Raw genomic sequence first — 17,383 nt, 5'->3', positions numbered from 1 at the left:
CTGCATTATCTTGCTGAAAAATGCCACTGCCGTTGGGAACCATGATCGTCACGAAGGGGTGTAGGTGGTCTGCAACCTGTGTACGATATTCCTTGGCCGTCATGGTGCCTTACACGAACTCCATGGACGTGAATGTTCCCCAGAGCATTTGGAGCCGCTGCCATCTTGTATCCGTCCCGCAATACAGGTATCAAGGAACTGTTCCCCTGGAAGACGACGGATTCGCATCCTCCCATCGGCATGATAAAGAAGGTATTGGGATTCATCAGACTAATCAACGGTCTTCTACTGCCCAACGTCCAGGGCCTATGGCCAAGTGTCCATTGCAGTCGTATTTGCCAATGGCGTGGTGTTAATATTAGCACATGCGTGTATCGTCGGCTGCGGAGGCCCATCGTTAGGAGTGTTCGGTGAACTATGTGTTCAGACAGACTTGTGCACTGCCCAGCATTAAAGGCTGACGTTAGTTCCACCACAGTTCGGCGCCTGTCGTGTTTTACCAGTCTGCGCAGCTTACGACGTCCGACATCTGCTCAACCTCAAGAAGTGTGGACGTGGTTTCACTCGGTTTCACCAGCTGTTGAAGACACTCACCACAGCACTCCTCGAACACCCGACAAGACCTGCAACTTCTGAAGTGCTGGTACCGAGCCTCCGGGCCGTCAGAGTCTGCCGTCAGTCAAACTCTGGCAGATCGCGCGCCTTCTCCACTCTACACACGGAGAGCACGCTCACTGATACTACATGCACAGTGCATGTGTCCGACTAACAGTTATTCCTCGCCAGGTGACGTAGCTATAGCGTGGACGGGTTTATATCGACAGTAGGTCGGTCGTCATAATTTTCTGGCTGATCAGCGTACACACTTTTCTAACTTTAATATCTGATTCGACTTACTGTGTTAAAACTTTAACGCAAGAGTACACCTCTTAATGAGTATATTATGACAGCATTGTAAATTTTTACACTTGGTCAATAATTACATGGAATTTTGAAAAAAAAAATTTTTCGTTGTGCCCGGAAGGCCTTATAGGCAACCAGCAACTGAGACGCAGTGATTTCATCTGTTTAGTGGTAGAGATATGAACTAATCACCCCTTCGTCTTAAAAACTAAGCACAATTATTTTCGACACAAACTAAAATTTAAATATTAATCGTCACACGTCACTCTCGTTATCCAGCACTTCCGCTAAGGTGACAGGCCATGAGAGAGTCGCCTAGTGTCGCGTACACAAACTATAAAAGGGCAGTGCATTGGCGGAGTTGACATTTATACTCAACGTGGTTCATGTGAATGCGTTTCCGACGTTGTTATGGCCGCACTACGGGCGTTAACAGAGTTTGAATGTGGGATGGTAGTTGGATGTGGACACATGGGACATTCCATTTCGGAAGTCGTTAAGGAATTCGATATTCCGAGATCGACAGTGACTAGTGTGTGCCGAGAATGCCACATTTGAGGCCTTCACTTTACGATCGAGGACGGCGGTGTTCGTGTAGAATTTATTTATTTATTTAGCGTATGGCTACACATGCAACATTAATACACCAAGTGTTAGACATTAAAATCTTATAACAATCATAAATATAATTTATGTTTATATTGGTCAGTTAAAAGGTTATATCGAGGTTTGAGATCCATTCTAGCGCCGATGGGGATGCCTCCAGGAAGTCGGACCAGTTCCCTGCATATGCTCGTAAGGAGCATTCACCATGGATGTGCTGGATCGTCTGTCTAGGGGCACCGCAGTCGCATTCTGGTGACATCGCTCTTCCCCATTTGTGTAGTGAATCCGCACACCTGCCATGTCCAGTACGTATTCGATTTAATGCGGACCGTGTTTTCAGTGTTAGTTCCATTCCAGAGATGTTGCAGTTATAGCTCTCAAACCAGGTCTGTAGTTGGTCATTTGTCTTTTGGTTCCAATCTAGTCTCCATTGTTTCATGTGGTCATAGTTGTTATTTTGAAGCTGCTCAGCTGTGCATATGGGTGGCTTTCTTGATTTCAATCGAGTGTGTCGCACTTGTGAGAATTCTTCTTTAATTGGTAGTTCTGGTTTTGTCTCAATCTTTCTGAATTCGTGCAGTAGGGCCGCTTTTCTACGCAGGTCCGGGGGCAGGATATTACATAGCACCGGTAACCAGTTCGTGGGCGTTGATTTAACAGTTTCGTGTAGAATTATCAGTGCTAACAGACATGTCCGAAAGAAGAGACACCACACGTTCATATAGCTAATTCGCCCCAATCGACAACGAATGCAGAACCTTCAGCGCGGATGCACATTTACGTTCGACCTCCAGCGGGAATCAAAAAATTAGTGATCATGAGTACGTGGATGGGGACTGCAGACAGGTGGTGCTAGGGGGAATGTTGGTCGGACAGGGAGCGTGTCAAGATAGTTCGCATGTCTGCGATAAACACTGTGTCTGGATAGTGCAATTGTTAACACAACTGCCTAGTAGGCGGAGATCCTGGATTAGAGCCCTGATCTGGCACACATTTTCACTCTTCGTCGCTGATTCCGCGTGAATTCACGATGCCGCTGATATCATTAGTCATCTCCCTTTCATTTCCTTTCTCCCCTCCCCACCTTCCTTTTACAGAATAAATATCATTCCTTCCAGGACTGAAGTCAAGAGGGTGACGTTTCAAATCTCAGTCCGGCCATTCAAGAGTGGAGAGTGCACTGAACTGAGAACGGAATCTACTTACGACAGGAGACGAAGATTAATTACCTGTAGCAATGCATTTTACTATTGGTGGTAGTGGCACAGGATAGTTTCTTTTTTCTTTTATTCGGCGTCAGAGCAAGAAAGACACGATACAGGCTGCTGCAAATAATTTTGTGAGACCTGAACATCATATGATCGAAAACTGTAGTTAATAAAGATTTATTTCACCTGCAGCTATTGGCAGTTCTACAGTGTGCCTTTTTTGAAATATAATAAATGTTAATGTTTTTCATTTATTGTCAATATTGTATGCATGAAAGCAAGCCTGGCGTCATACACGCAAGTTAACAGGAAGCGAAACCCCTACCACAGAAGTGTATTTGTTGAACAAAGGTAGCTTGCTTGCACTCTAGCAACTGGTGTGGTCATAGACCGTTTATGTCTATAACACAACTAATACAGCCAACACAAAATAAAACAAATAATACGCCTTTATTAGAATAATATACACAGATATAATCAGCTACAGTTTAAGTCCTACACACTTGACAAATCTAACACATTGAAAGAGAACTATCTAATCTGCAGAACTTCAGGCTGGATTGCTGTAACTTGCTGTTATTTAGTTCAGCTTCAAGTTTGAATAACACTTCAGCGTTCAGCTTTTAATGTCCAACGATAACTCTTAAGTAGTGGCTGGCTGCATCGTTGAAAACTGATGACAGGCATCAGGTGGCGATAACGGCAGAATTGTTGATCCGCAAGTGTTGCTGGCTACGGACTGTGCTGCTGATGAACAGTAGAATTGCGACAGAAACTTGTTTCTGGTCGAGAAACTGCGTAGTGCGGCTAGGCCCCACCGAAGGCCTTATGAAGTACAGCTCTCATTCATCTTTGATGTTTCTCCAGGGGACTCTAACCAGCGTTCGGTACGTGCAGAACGTTGTTAAGCCCATTCTTTTGACGTTCTTGCAACAGTAATGTGATGTGTTATCCCAACAGAATAATGGTCACCCACACAGTGCCTGTGAAACTCAACACACACTTCAAGACGTACAGCAGCTTCCCTGGGCAGCACGATCTTCGGACTTGTCTCCAATTGAGCGCGAGTGGGATATGATGGGACGAGAAGTGACTTGTGTGGCACGTCAACCAACAACTCTTACAGAGCTACGTGAACAGTTCGAGCAGGCGTATAATAACGAGTCCCAGGACAGTATTCGCCATAAGTACGGTCGACTGGCCCCACCGAAGGCCTTATGAAGTACAGCTCTCATTCATCTTTGATGTTTCTCCAGGGGACTCTAACCAGCGTTCGGTACGTGCAGAACGTTGTTAAGCCCATTCTTTTGACGTTCTTGCAACAGTAATGTGATGTGTTATCCCAACAGGATAATGGTCACCCACACAGTGCCTGTGAACTCAACGCACACTTCAAGACGTACAGCAGCTTCCCTGGGCAGCACGATCTTCGGACTTGTCTCCAATTGAGCGCGAGTGGGATATGATGGGACGAGACGTGACTTGTGTGGCACGTCAACCAACAACTCTTACAGAGCTACGTGAACAGTTCGAGCAGGCGTGGAATAACGAGTCCCAGGACAGTATTCGCCATAAGTACGGTCGACTGGATGTGAGAGTCAGCGTCTGAATTGCCACGATTGGAGGCTACACCACAGATATGGGTCAATACATGTAAACCGTATGCACTGTTGCAACAATAAGTCTTGACTGAATTGGAAACCTCAAATAGGGTGCAATTTTTTTCCAGCAGTGTATAAATACACTACTGGCCATTAAAATTGCTACACCACGAAGATGACGTGCTACAGACGCGAAGTTTAACCGACAGAAAGAAGATGCTGTGATATGCAAATGATTAGCTTTTCAGAGCATTCACACAAGGTTGGCGCCGGTGGCGACACCTACAACCTGCTGACGTGAGGAAAGGTTCCAACAGATTTCTCATACACAAACAGCAGTTGACCGGCGTTGCCTGGTGAAACGTTGTTGTGATGCCTCGTGTAAGGAGGAAAAATGCGTACCATCACGTTTCCGACTTTGATAAAGGTCTTATTCTAGCCTATCGCGACTGCGGTTTATCGTATCGCGACATTGCTGCTCGCGTTGGTCGAGATCCAATGACTGTTAGCAGAATATGGAATCGGTGGGTTCAGGAGAGTAATACGGAACGCCGTACTGGATCCCAGCGGACTCTTATCACTAGCAGTCGAGATGACAGGCATCTTATCCGCATGGCTGTAACGGATCGTGCAGCCACGTCTCGATCCCTGAGTCAACAGATGGGGACATTTGCAAGACAACAACCATCTGCACGAACAGTTCGACGACGTTTGCAGCAGCATGGACTATCAGCTCGGAGACCATGGCTACGGTTACCCTTGACGCTGTATCACAGACAGGAGAGCCTGCGTTGGTGTACTCAACGACGAACCTGGGTGCACGAATGGCAAAACGTCGTTTTTTCGGATGAATCCAGGTTCTGTTTACAGCATCATGATGATCGCATACGTGTTTGGCGACATCGCGGTCAACGCACATTGGAAGCGTGTATTCGTCATCGCCATACTGACGTATCACCCGGCGTGATGGTATGGGCTGCCATTGGTTACACGTCTCAGTCACGCATTGACGGCACTTTGAACAGTGAACGTTACATTTCAGATGTGTTACGACCCGTGGCTCTACCCTTCATTCGATCCCTGCGAAAGCCTACATTTCAGCAGGATAAAGCACGACCGCATGTTGCAGGTACTGTCGTTGTTGTTGTTGTTTTTGGGGAAGGAGACCAGTCAGCGAGGTCATCGGTCTCATCGGATTAGGGAAGGACGGGGAAGGAAGTCGGCCGTGCCCTTTGAAAGGAACCATCCCCGCATTTGCCTGGAGCGATTTAGGGAAATCACGGAAAACCTAAATCAGGATGGCCGGACGCGGGATTGAACCGTCGTCCTCCAGAATGCGAGTCCAGGCAGGTCCTGTACGGGCCGTTCTGGATACAGAAAATGTTCGACTGCTGCCCTGGCCAGCACATTCTCCAGATCTCTCACCAACTGAAAACGTCTGGTCAATGGTAGCCGATCAACTGGCTCGTCACAATATGCCAGTCACTACTCTTGATGAACTGTGGTATCATGTTGAAGCTGCATGGGCAGCTGTACCTGTATATGCCATCCAAGCTCTGTTTGACTCAACGCCCAGGCGTACCAGGGCCATTATTACGGCCAGAGATGGTTGTTGTGGGTACTTCTTTCTCAGGATCTATGCACCCAAATTGCGTGAAAATGTAATCACATGTCAGTTCTAGTATAATAATATATTTGTCCAATGCATATCCGTTTATCATCTGCGTTTCTTCGTGGTGTAGCAATTTTAATGGCCAGTAGTGTATTAAGACAGTAATTTTATGAGTTCACTTTTATAGAGAACGGACGACACAGTCTTATTGTGTGTACATTTTCGCTTGTCAGTTGCACGATTACATTACGACTACAATGCTCACATTCTTGGAACATATACTGATAATGAGGTTTTATTGCAACATTTTGGTTTATGTGAAAAGACATTTTTAATTAAAATACTTTCTGAGAGGGCGCAGACGACACAGTATTTGGCTTGTTTGATAGCTACACGATTATATTACGACACTACTTATCAACAATACGTTACAGTACCGTACTTTCAAGGTCATGGCAATGAATGTAATAACTATGACATTTATATGCATATCACTTTCCTTCTGTATATGACATGTGAGTACAATGATTTTTGGAGGACTTGCCCACGACGACGATAACTACGACACTTGGCACATTTTCACCAGTAAGCAATGACTGAAATTTTCTGACAGCAAGAAGTACAGTTTAGCGCAACATGACACGTATTTGAGTTATTACTTTTTGTACTTGAAACATTATTAGAAATATTTTTGAACTACAATGATACAGAGAAGGTTTTAGGTGACACATTTCCATCCGCAGTTTTAATCTGTAACATTTGAGCTATAATTACGTTACCCCTCATGGGGGCACGCCTACTTTGTGTACCATGTGTGTGGCAAGCGCAAGGAGCCCTGCCTAATATGGTATTTGCTTATACAGTTTTATACATTGGTACCATATTTCTCTAACACAGAATTACACAGCTATCTGTTCATTTAACAGAGAGAAATAAACATTTTTATTATGTCTCTAACACATGTCTAGGTAACTACACAGTTGGATTACTTCACATTTATGAAATTGTACTTTGTCTGCATTTTGTGAACTGTTCACATGTGCTTTAGGAACCATTGTGATATTGCAAGAGCTTTGAGTGATGTATATTGTATGGGATCATGATTTTTGAAGTACATTTGAGAGCAGAGAGCATTTTTTGAAGTTTTGAGATTACTGAAGGAAGCTACGACGATTTTGGGATTTCACTGATGTGTTATGATGATAATACTCCGACGACGATGTGTATTATGATGTCGAGCTGTGGTTATGATCAATATGAAAAGTGATTATTTATGTAAATCTAAGTACCAGAATGCCGACAGAAATTTTTGGACGTTGTTATTGATGAGATTTCGTGTCTATACACTTCAACTTGTGAAATACTTTTTCATTTGTATGAAACTGTCATTGCTGTCGTATATATTTTGGTAAAGAGTATATGTGCCCTTGACGTGATGTGCTGGGCTGCGCACTAGCCTCCTTGAAATATACCCATTTTTGTGTTGCCTTTCAGCTTTACTGGTGCAGCTTCAGCCACTTTGAACTTCGCCCCATTTCTGCAGTCGCTCACATAGCTGTAGAAAAGAGAAGCCGTTGACCTCGCTATTGACATTTCTTTGCAGAACACACCACAAACACGACATACACTACTACTTGTAAACATCTGATTACACTTTGGAGTTTGAACTTTGTTCTGCTTACTGAAATGCTTATGAATTGATGAGAAATATTCTTACGTTTACACACCTGATTATGACAAGCGTCTCTCTGCGAGAGTCGAGAGAACTTCTGCTGTTTTATGAAATGCCACAGTGTTACTGAATGATGTTTCTATGCTTTGCTTTATACCTATTTGGTTATTTTATTTGATATCTGGTTTCTAGCTGTGCTGCAGCATTGGTTTTATAAAATAAAATTTAATACATATGCTAATGTGAACACTTTCTGTCAACAGATCCATTAAATAATAATTTTATGACCACATTCCTAAAAAAGAGCACTTGGAAAGGAAAAGAACAGTAAGAAAGAGAAGGGTCTAGTAACAGAAACTGCATACAATTTTCTTTTCAAGAACTTGGTAATTTTTTTGGTAGAATAAGTTGTTGTGGTGCACCACTTTAATGTTAAGATGTGCCATAGAATCATTGCATTTCACATGGGAGTTAGTATAGATCTTGTTCCTTGTGCTGGCACTTTGCATAGTTTTGATGATCACACATGCACACATGCTATTGTAAGATTATATATATATATATATATATATATATATATATATATATATATATATATATATATATATCCCTTATCTGCATTGCTTTCATTACTGTAATATTTTTTGTTTGTTTGTTTTTTGTCACATTTAGGCATAAGTTATGGTATTTGCTGCTGCTGTTTGTTAGGCATTGTAATACTGAATTTTACCTTGTATTAATGTGCTAAGTCAATTTTACCACTGATTTACTTTTCTTGTTTGCTGCATATTGCCTTATTTGGTTGTAGTGTTTCATCTGCTTTGCTAATTTAGATATGCTGCTACTTGCTTTGCCACTTTGTTGATATTTTATATGTTAACATTTGTACTTCTGCATTGTCTTGTTCTCTAGTTTATGTATCTGAGCTCAGTAGAGTTAAGTTAGCTTAAGAGGGGGTATACTATATAAAAAAATGAGTTATGATGAGTTTGAAAGAAATACATTGAGAAGCTGTATGAAAAAGATTTGGCCAAAAAGTATTATATAACCAGGAATAATTATTTTGAAAGAAGAACTGAAGTAGTTTTGGTTAAATACGCATGAAAAGGATTTTTTTAATCAAATGTTGAATGGTTGGCGAGAATTAAATGAATTTTTTGTTGGAAATGAAGTAGTTTTGATTGAAAGTAAAGCAGGTATGAGCATAAATTACGTATAAAATGCTCACCACAAGTACTGCAGTACCAAATGTTACACTTACACATTGACACATTTACGCTTGAAAACAGATCCTGTCCTTTCCATTTTTGTTATTCCGCTATGTTTATGTGTACCCTTGTGTCTCTGTGTTCCTCCTATCTCTGTGTATTTACCTGATAAGATAAATTTGGTGGAATATTTTTCCCTTCTAATACTAAGTTTCTTTCACTATGATGAGGAATACTGTTATCTTAAACTCTGATCTCTGTTTTTGTACTATGTTCTTTATGTTAGGCAAATTTTTAAACATTATTTATTCTGTTAAGCTTCTACTGATGTTCTCATTTTTCATTTATTTACTTATGTCATCATTCCTGTAATACTCATATATATGCTTATTTCTGTTCTTTTTGTATTATTATGTTCTTTATTATAACGATGTTTTCTTTACATTTGTAATTGTATTCTTATACTGTAAAATTTTAATTGTATAGACTTCAGTTCTTCAGGTTAGGTAAATAGTAGTGATTCTTTTCACTGCACACATTTGTCTGTTGGTCATATTATATGTATCAAATCTCAAATATTATATGGCTTTGTTAGTGCTTGCACATGTGTTGATAATTCAGCAAGGAACTGGTTAAAAGCATTGCTGAATGTAAGAACTCAGAAAAAAAATTAGTGAGTGCACAAGTGGTGGCTGAGAGACTTATAATATACATAAATACTGACTACACAATGGTGGCTCATGGACTTGCTATATTATCGTTAAGACTTTTCAGTTGTGAATGTGCACCCACACAGTCGCAACAAATGGCTATTGGTCATATGTACAAGGACTACAGTGGGTCTGCTCTGTGGTGACCCACCAATTCTGCCAATATTCTTCAAGATTTCGACTGACTCTGCCGTGGGTCTGCTCCTTTGTCGCCCTTTACCAATCTTCTCAACTGTAATCTTCATATCAAGAGTCCGCACTGTATTTCTGTGGGGAGGACAACACTACTTCTTCAAGACTGCATGGCTGTCCACTACTTACTTGTGCATTTTCTTTTACTGCTCAGCCTTTGTGCATAAAACTGGGACAGACTTCTCTTCTGCTGAATTAGAACTGTCTTTAAGGACTGTGAGGAGAATTTTTGCTTTATTTACCAGCAGCATATCCTTAGCCTTCGTGTGGATTTCATCTGTTTGACATCGTTAATATAAAAAAATTAACAAATTAGTCTTAGCCACTGCCCAACACACTTTGTAAATTTTTTTGAGAGGACCGGGGGCTATGTAAGTAGCCTGTTTAGATGTTTGTATGTTGGCAGCGCTATAGGCTGTATTAATATCGCTGACAACACTCTGCACCCACAGTAAGAGACTCTGTGGTTGGCTGGACTAACAGTTAACAGTTAGTGAGCGGATGGGTTGGACAAGTGTCCTTCGTGGAGACTCAGTGTTGGTAGGACATGCATTCTAAAATGATGATGGGTGCAGTTGGTAATGTTTGGGTAGTGGAATTATTGATGACTATATAATTTTTGGGAACTGGGTGTCACTTGAATAAGGTAAAATCCGCTAAATACATTGCTTGCTCTTTAACCAAAATCTTTCTTTTGCTAACCATATGCCTCCTAGTAGTTAGAGCCTATAGTGGTTAGAATCTTTATATACAGCTGGCTGTAGTTGCTGCTTCCTGCAATTGCTGTACTTCGAGTTAGGAAGATTTTCTGTGAGGTAAGTGACTTATGAAAAAGTATAGCTTATTGTTAGGATTTCTTCCAATTCAGGGCCATTCTTTTGTGTTAATTATTTGAAGTCAGGTTGTCATTTTAGAGAGTCAGACTGCGTTGCGCTTGTATATTGTGGGTAATAAGTGAACAGATTTAGTTTGAGTTGTCTTTGTCAGGGAAATCCCGTATATCAGTGTTGAAATGATAAAAGTAAGGAACGAGACAGTAGGTTCATATTCACTCAGCAGTTTAAGACTCACACAAAGTAGTTGCTTCACCTACTCAGTTATTTCAGTAACTAAAAAAAAAAGAAAAAAAAACAAAGAAGTTTCACACGGAAGTCCACCTCACTGGCGACTGTGCGGGGTTGCTGACTGGGCCACGTCTGAGACTGGCTGCGAACTTCAAAGCGCTGCCATGGCACCACTCAGAAACTGACTGAGCGCGCCAGCTCCGGCTACATCCACTGATGAGGACACAACAAAAGGTCTGCAGTCTACTGATACGATTCAGTATATGCGAGTATCTTCAGTTCCTTAGTCACCACAAAATGATCTGCTACAGGAGGAACATGACGTTGCCTGATCATTGTTTATGCGTCATTGTACATCCTGCACTACCGGAAGAAAACCAAACCCATACAGACAGGTAATCTCGTAAAAAAAAGGTTATGAGATGTGAAATGACTAGCAGATGATCAGAAGTTGGTGCAAAGACTGGCAACTGATCGTCAACATAAATAAATGTTGTGTAATGAGCATAAATAGACAATAATACCCAATACTGTTTAAGGGATATATAATATGATAAGTCTCAACAGTGATGTATTAAACCAGACTAGCTAATCTAATGTGGAGTGACTCCATAAATATACTTGTGGGAAAGCAGATACCCTACTCATATTTACTAGAAGAATCCTAAGAAAGTGTACTTCACTAACGTAGATGGTCGCTTAAAGCACCCTCTATGGATTGTGGGCCCACCTGAATAACGTTGGGCAATCTGAAACCCTTCTTGTTCTTTGAGTACTTCGTCCACCAAGAACACTGGCGATGAGTAGTGTTATGTGTTGTGTTTCCATAGCTTTTCTGAACAGCGGCTCTGTGCTCAGTCCAAATACTAGCTTAAGTCCTTTAAGGAGAATTATCTTCTACAGCCTGGGCAATTGTTTTCATTAATCTTTCCCTGAAGTATAGTCTGGAGTGGCAGTAGAAGACAGCAAAAGTAAAGTCAAAGTTTTAAATTTCACGTTTAAGAAGTCGTCCACGCAGGAGAATCGTACAAACATACCGTCGTTTGACCATCGCAAAGACTCCCGCATGGAGGACACACCAAAAAGCATCGCTGTCGAAGAGAAACAGCTGAAAGAGTTCAAAGCAAATAAGTCGACAGGTCCTGACGTAAACCCGTTTCGGTCTAATAAAGAGTAGTCTACAGCACTGGCCCTGTTAAATCCAGCCTAGTCGTTAAATGTGGGGTGTCTAGGAAACCTGCTTTCTCTGATCGCTAGACAACAAAACGGTTCAAATGGCTCTGAGCACTATGGGACTTGACATCTGTGGTCATCAGTCCCCTAGAACTTATAACTACTTAAACCTAACTAACCTAAGGACATCACACACATCCTTGCCCGAGGCAGGATTCGAACCTGCGACCGTAGCGGTCACGCGGTTCCAGACTGAAGCCCCTAGAACCGCAAGGCCACACCGGCCGGCTGCTAGACAACATTCAAGCAAATCTTGTCAATGGGTTGTATTACAAAATGAAAAAATACAATACTAAATAACTTTGTGTTACACAGATGTGTCGCAAGCAGAGGGCGACAGACAAAATAAGAAATCCCTGCAATAGAACAATCCCCAAGCCCATGTTACATAGAGTGGGCGCGGCGTTTATGTCCTCCTCACATAGGGGCCGCTGTTGTCGCGTTGTCATCCTGGAGATGGGTCAGTCAGAGTGCTATTGGCTGACCTCTTCTCACAGTCCCCTCTGCTCTATCGTTCCCAACTGGCATGTCAGCGCTTGACTTTACACCGTAACAGGAATATCACCGAAAACAATTTTTCTAATAATTTTCGGATTAATTTATTGTTTTTTCCTTTCGTCTTTTTTTTAATTCATTCTCCAGACATGCAAGTGGTAGATGGACAAGGACAACGTTATTTGAAACTACGTAGTAAAACATTCGTTTAGCAATCTTCTACGGACATGGGTAAATCAATGAAAAATAAAAATAATAATAGCGTTTAGAACATGAGGCGCAAAAATACGAACAAGTGATGCTAGCCACTGTGCCACCGCTTTGGTTGGACTGTTTTTTCACTGAAAGGCACCTAGAAAACTTTGATCGTTGTTTCTCTCATAAGCGGTACGGTAGGTACAAATAAGCCCAGACACCGGTTCGCTTATTTTGACTCCTCTTTTCATCCCAGATTACCGGATACGAATTGAGAGGTGTTTGAGTGTGATATAAGCAGAACACATACAATAAAGATCTACATCTACATCGATACTCTGCAAATCACATGCGGACGGTTCATCGAACCACCTTCACAATTCTCTATTATTCCAATCTCGTATAGCGCGCGAAAAGAATAAACACCTATATCTCTCCGTACGAGCTCTGATTTCCCTTATTTTATCGTGTTGATCGTTCCACCTATGTAAGTCGGTGTCAAAAAAATGTTTGCGGATCTGAGGAGAAAGTTGGTGATTGGAATTTCGTGAGAAGATTCCGTTGCAACGAAAAACGCCTTTCTTCTAATGATTTCCAGCCCAAATCCCGTATCATTTCTGTGACACTCTCTCCCATATTTCGCGATAATACAAAACGTGCTACCTTTCTTTGAACTTTTTCGATGTACTCCGTCAGTCCTACCTAGTAAGGGTCCCACACTGCGCAGCAGTATTCTAAAGGAGGACGGACAAGCGTAGTGTAGGCAGTCTCCTTAGTAGGTCTGTTACATTTTCTAAGTGTCCTGCCAATAAAACGCAGCCTTTGGTTAGCCATCCCAACAACATTTTCTATGTGTTCTTTCCAATTTAAGTTGTTCGTAATTGTAACACCTAGATATTTAGTTTGATTTACGGCTTTTAGATTAGACTGATTTATCGTGTAACCGAAGTTTAACGAGTTCCTTTTAGTACTCATGTGGATGACCTTACACTTTTCGTTATTTAGGGTCAACTGCCACCTTTTGCACCATTCAGATATCTTTTCTAAATCGTTTTGCAGTTTGTTTTGGTATTCTGATGACTTTATTAGTCGATAAACGACAGCGTCATCTGCAAACAACCGAAGACGGCTGCTCAGATTGTCTCCCAAATCGTTTATATAGATAAGGAACAGAAAAGGGCCTATAACACTACCTTGGAGAATGCCTGAAATCACTTCTGTTTTACTCGATGACTTTCCGTCAATTACTACGAACTGTGACCTCTCTGACAGGAAATCGCAAATCCAATCATATAACTGAGACGATATTCCATAATCATGCAATTTTACTACGAGCCGCTTGTGTGGTACAGTGTCAAAAGCCTTCCGGAAATCCAGGAATACGAAATCGAGCTGAAATCGCTTGTCAATAGCACTCAGAACTTCATGTGTATAAAGAGCTAGTTGCGTTTAACGGGAACGATGTTTTCTAAACCCATGTTGATTGTGTATCAATAGACCGTTTCCTTCGAGGTAATTCATAGTGTTCGAACACAATATATGTTCTAAAATCCTGCTGCACATCGACGTTAACGATATGGGCCTGTAATTTAGTGGATTACTCCTACTGCCTTTCTTGAATATTGGTGTGACCTGTGCAACTTTCCAGTCTTTGGGTACGGATCTTTCGTCGAGCGAACGGCTGTATATGATTGTTAAGTATGGAGCTAATGCATCAGCATACTCCGAAAGGAACCTAATTGGTATACAGTCTGGACCAGAAGACTTGCTTTTATTCAGTGATTTGAGTTGCTTCACTACTCCGAGGATATTTACTTCTGCGTTACTCATGTTGGCAGCTGTTCTCGATTCGAATTCTGGAATATTTACTTCGTCTTCTTTTGTGAAGGCATTTCGGAAGGCTGTGTTTAGTAAATCTGCTTTGGTAGCACTGTCTTCGATAGTATCTCCATTGTTATCGAGCAGAGAAGGCATTGATTGTTTCTTCCCGCTAACATAATTCACATACAACCATAATCTCTGGATTTTCTGCCAGGTTTCGAGACAAAGTTTCGTTGTGGAAACTGTTATAGGCGTCTCGCATTGAACTCCGCGCTAAATTTCGAGCTTCTGTAAAGGATCGCCAATCTTGGCGATTTTGCGTCTGATTAAATTTGGCATGTTCGTTTCGTTGTTTCTGCAACAGTGTTCTAACCCGTTTTTGTACCAAGGAGGATCAGCGCCGTCGTTTGTTAGTTTATTTGGTATAAACCTCTCAATTGCTGCCGATACTATTTCTTTGAATTTAAGCCACATCTCGTCTACACTTACATTATTAATTTGAAATGAGTGGAGATGTGTCTCAGGAAGGCGTCAAGTGAACATAGAAATAAACAGGTGATTTGTGGATACCTTTCATGCCAGTAAGAAATGCTGGTGTGAATAACGGATCATCAGTTTCCTTGTACCCGCGAGATTGTGAGAGCATCTATAAGTGAACACTTCGTTATTACGAGGAGAACTGTGGAGGTTCTTATTTGTCCCATTGATCAAACGTAAAACGAGTTTCCTGTTCGTGCTTTTTAGCTCCTAAACCAGGCCAGCAATAATGTCACCTCCCCATTTCTGTAACTCTATTCTTCGTGTCGCCTCTCCGTTCGCCGCTCATATTTTCGTCTCCTCGACACGAAGACACGCCTCCCTGGATATTACACGAGGCACGGAGCTGAGAGGACGTCCTTTGATGTCGCCCAGCACCTTCCTCTAGCAGTACTCTCTAGCTATATCGTTCTGTTATTCTGTTAATGTTGCTGATCCCATGTCCTTTGCCATGCTAACACCCCTGCCTCCATGAACACTGGTCGCTCCTGGTGTAAAGCACTTCTTGATTCAGGTTACAACATTCCATAGTGTCTGTGTTACAATCAACCTAAAGAAGGATTTCGACTGTGTAAGGTCGAACAACCTCTTTCTTGTTCAAAAGGCCACTAGCTGCTACAATTTATTCGTTTTACTTTTTATTGCAATTAAAAAACAATGTTTTTCTTTTATTCTATGCGACTAAACAAGATATTTATAGCATTTAAGTGTATTAATTAACAATATTCCTCTTTCAAAATACTGGTGATTTAAAAGGGATGTCGTGTCAGCGCTCTTGAAGTAAAGTGTTATATGCTACCTGATCAAAAACATTGGTATACACTTCCTGTTGTTGTTGTTGTTGTGGTCTTCAGTGCAGAAACTGGTTTAATGCAGCTCTCCATGCTACTGTATCCTGTGCAAGTCGCTTCATCTCCGAGTAATTACTGAGTAACTACTGCAACCTACGTCCTTCTGAATCTGTTTAGTGTATTCATCTCATGCTCTCCCTCTACGATTTTTACCCTCCAAGCTTCCCTCCAGTACTAAACTGGCGACCCCCTGAGGCATCAGAACGTGTCCCACCAATCGAGCTCTTCTTCTAGTCAAGTTGTGCCACAAATTCCTCTTCTCCCCAATTCTATTCAGTACCTCCTCATTAGTTATGTGATCTACCCATCTAATCTTCAGCATTCTTCTGTAGCACGACGTTTCGAAAGCTTCTATTCTCTTCTTGTCTAAATTTTTTATCGTCCATGTTTCACTACCATACATAGCTACAATCCATACATATACTTTCAGAAAGAACTTCCTGATGCTTAATTCTATACTCGATGTTAACAAATTTCTCTTCTTCAGAAACGCTTTCCTTGCCGTAGCCAGTCTACATTTAATATCCTCTCTACTTCGGCCATCATCAGTTATTTTGATTCCCAGAGAGCAAAACTCATCTACTACCTTAAGTGTCTCGTTTCCTAATCTAATTCGACTAAAATCCATTATCCTCGTTTTACTTTTGTTGATGTTCATCTTATATCCTCCTTTCAAGACACTGTCCATTCATTCAACTGCTCTTCCAGGTCCTTTGCTGTCTCTAACAGAATTACAATGTCGTCGGCAAATTATTTCTTCTCCATGGATTTTAATTCCTACACCAAATTTTTCTTTTGTTTGCTTTACTGCTTGCCCAATGTACAGATTGAGTAACATCGGGGTAGATTACAACCCTGTTTCACTCCCTTCTCAATTACTGCTTCCCTTTCGTGCCCCTCGACTCTTAGCCATTTGCTCTCAGTAAAAATTGTAAATAGCCTTTCGCTCTCTGTATTTTACCCCAGCCACCTTCAGAATCTGAAATACAGTATTCCAGTCAACATTGTCAAAATCCTTCTCTAAGTCTACAAAGGCTAGAAACTTAGGATATCCCTATGCAACGTGAAATTAACCACTAGATGTCAGGAAAGTCGGACTCACCAGCATAAAAGGAGGAGGCTAAAGGAACTGTATTGTCAGTGGAGAAACAGCATCAGCAGAGGCGTCGGTACACGAGTGCTCAGCGATTTCGAAAGTGGAATAGTCATTGGATGTCACTTGAGTAAAAAATTCATCAGGAACATTTCAACCACTATGAAGCTGCTCATATCGACAGCTGGGGATGTGACTGTGAAGTGGAAACGCGAAGGAACAACCACAGCGTTAACCAAGGAAGACCTCATGTACTAACGGATGGACCGTCGAGCATTGTGGCGGTAAGTTGTAAAAAAAAATCCCATGAAATCGTGAGAAGGAGTCACTAGTGAGTTCCAAAGTGCTACCGCCATTCCAGCAAGTACAATATTTCTTTGTA

The sequence above is a fragment of the Schistocerca nitens genome, chromosome 8, assembly GCF_023898315.1.
Source record: "Schistocerca nitens isolate TAMUIC-IGC-003100 chromosome 8, iqSchNite1.1, whole genome shotgun sequence".
Lineage (NCBI taxonomy): Eukaryota > Metazoa > Arthropoda > Insecta > Orthoptera > Acrididae > Schistocerca > Schistocerca nitens.
The sequence above is the reverse complement of the archived record's forward strand: the minus strand, read 5'-3'. Positions refer to the sequence as shown.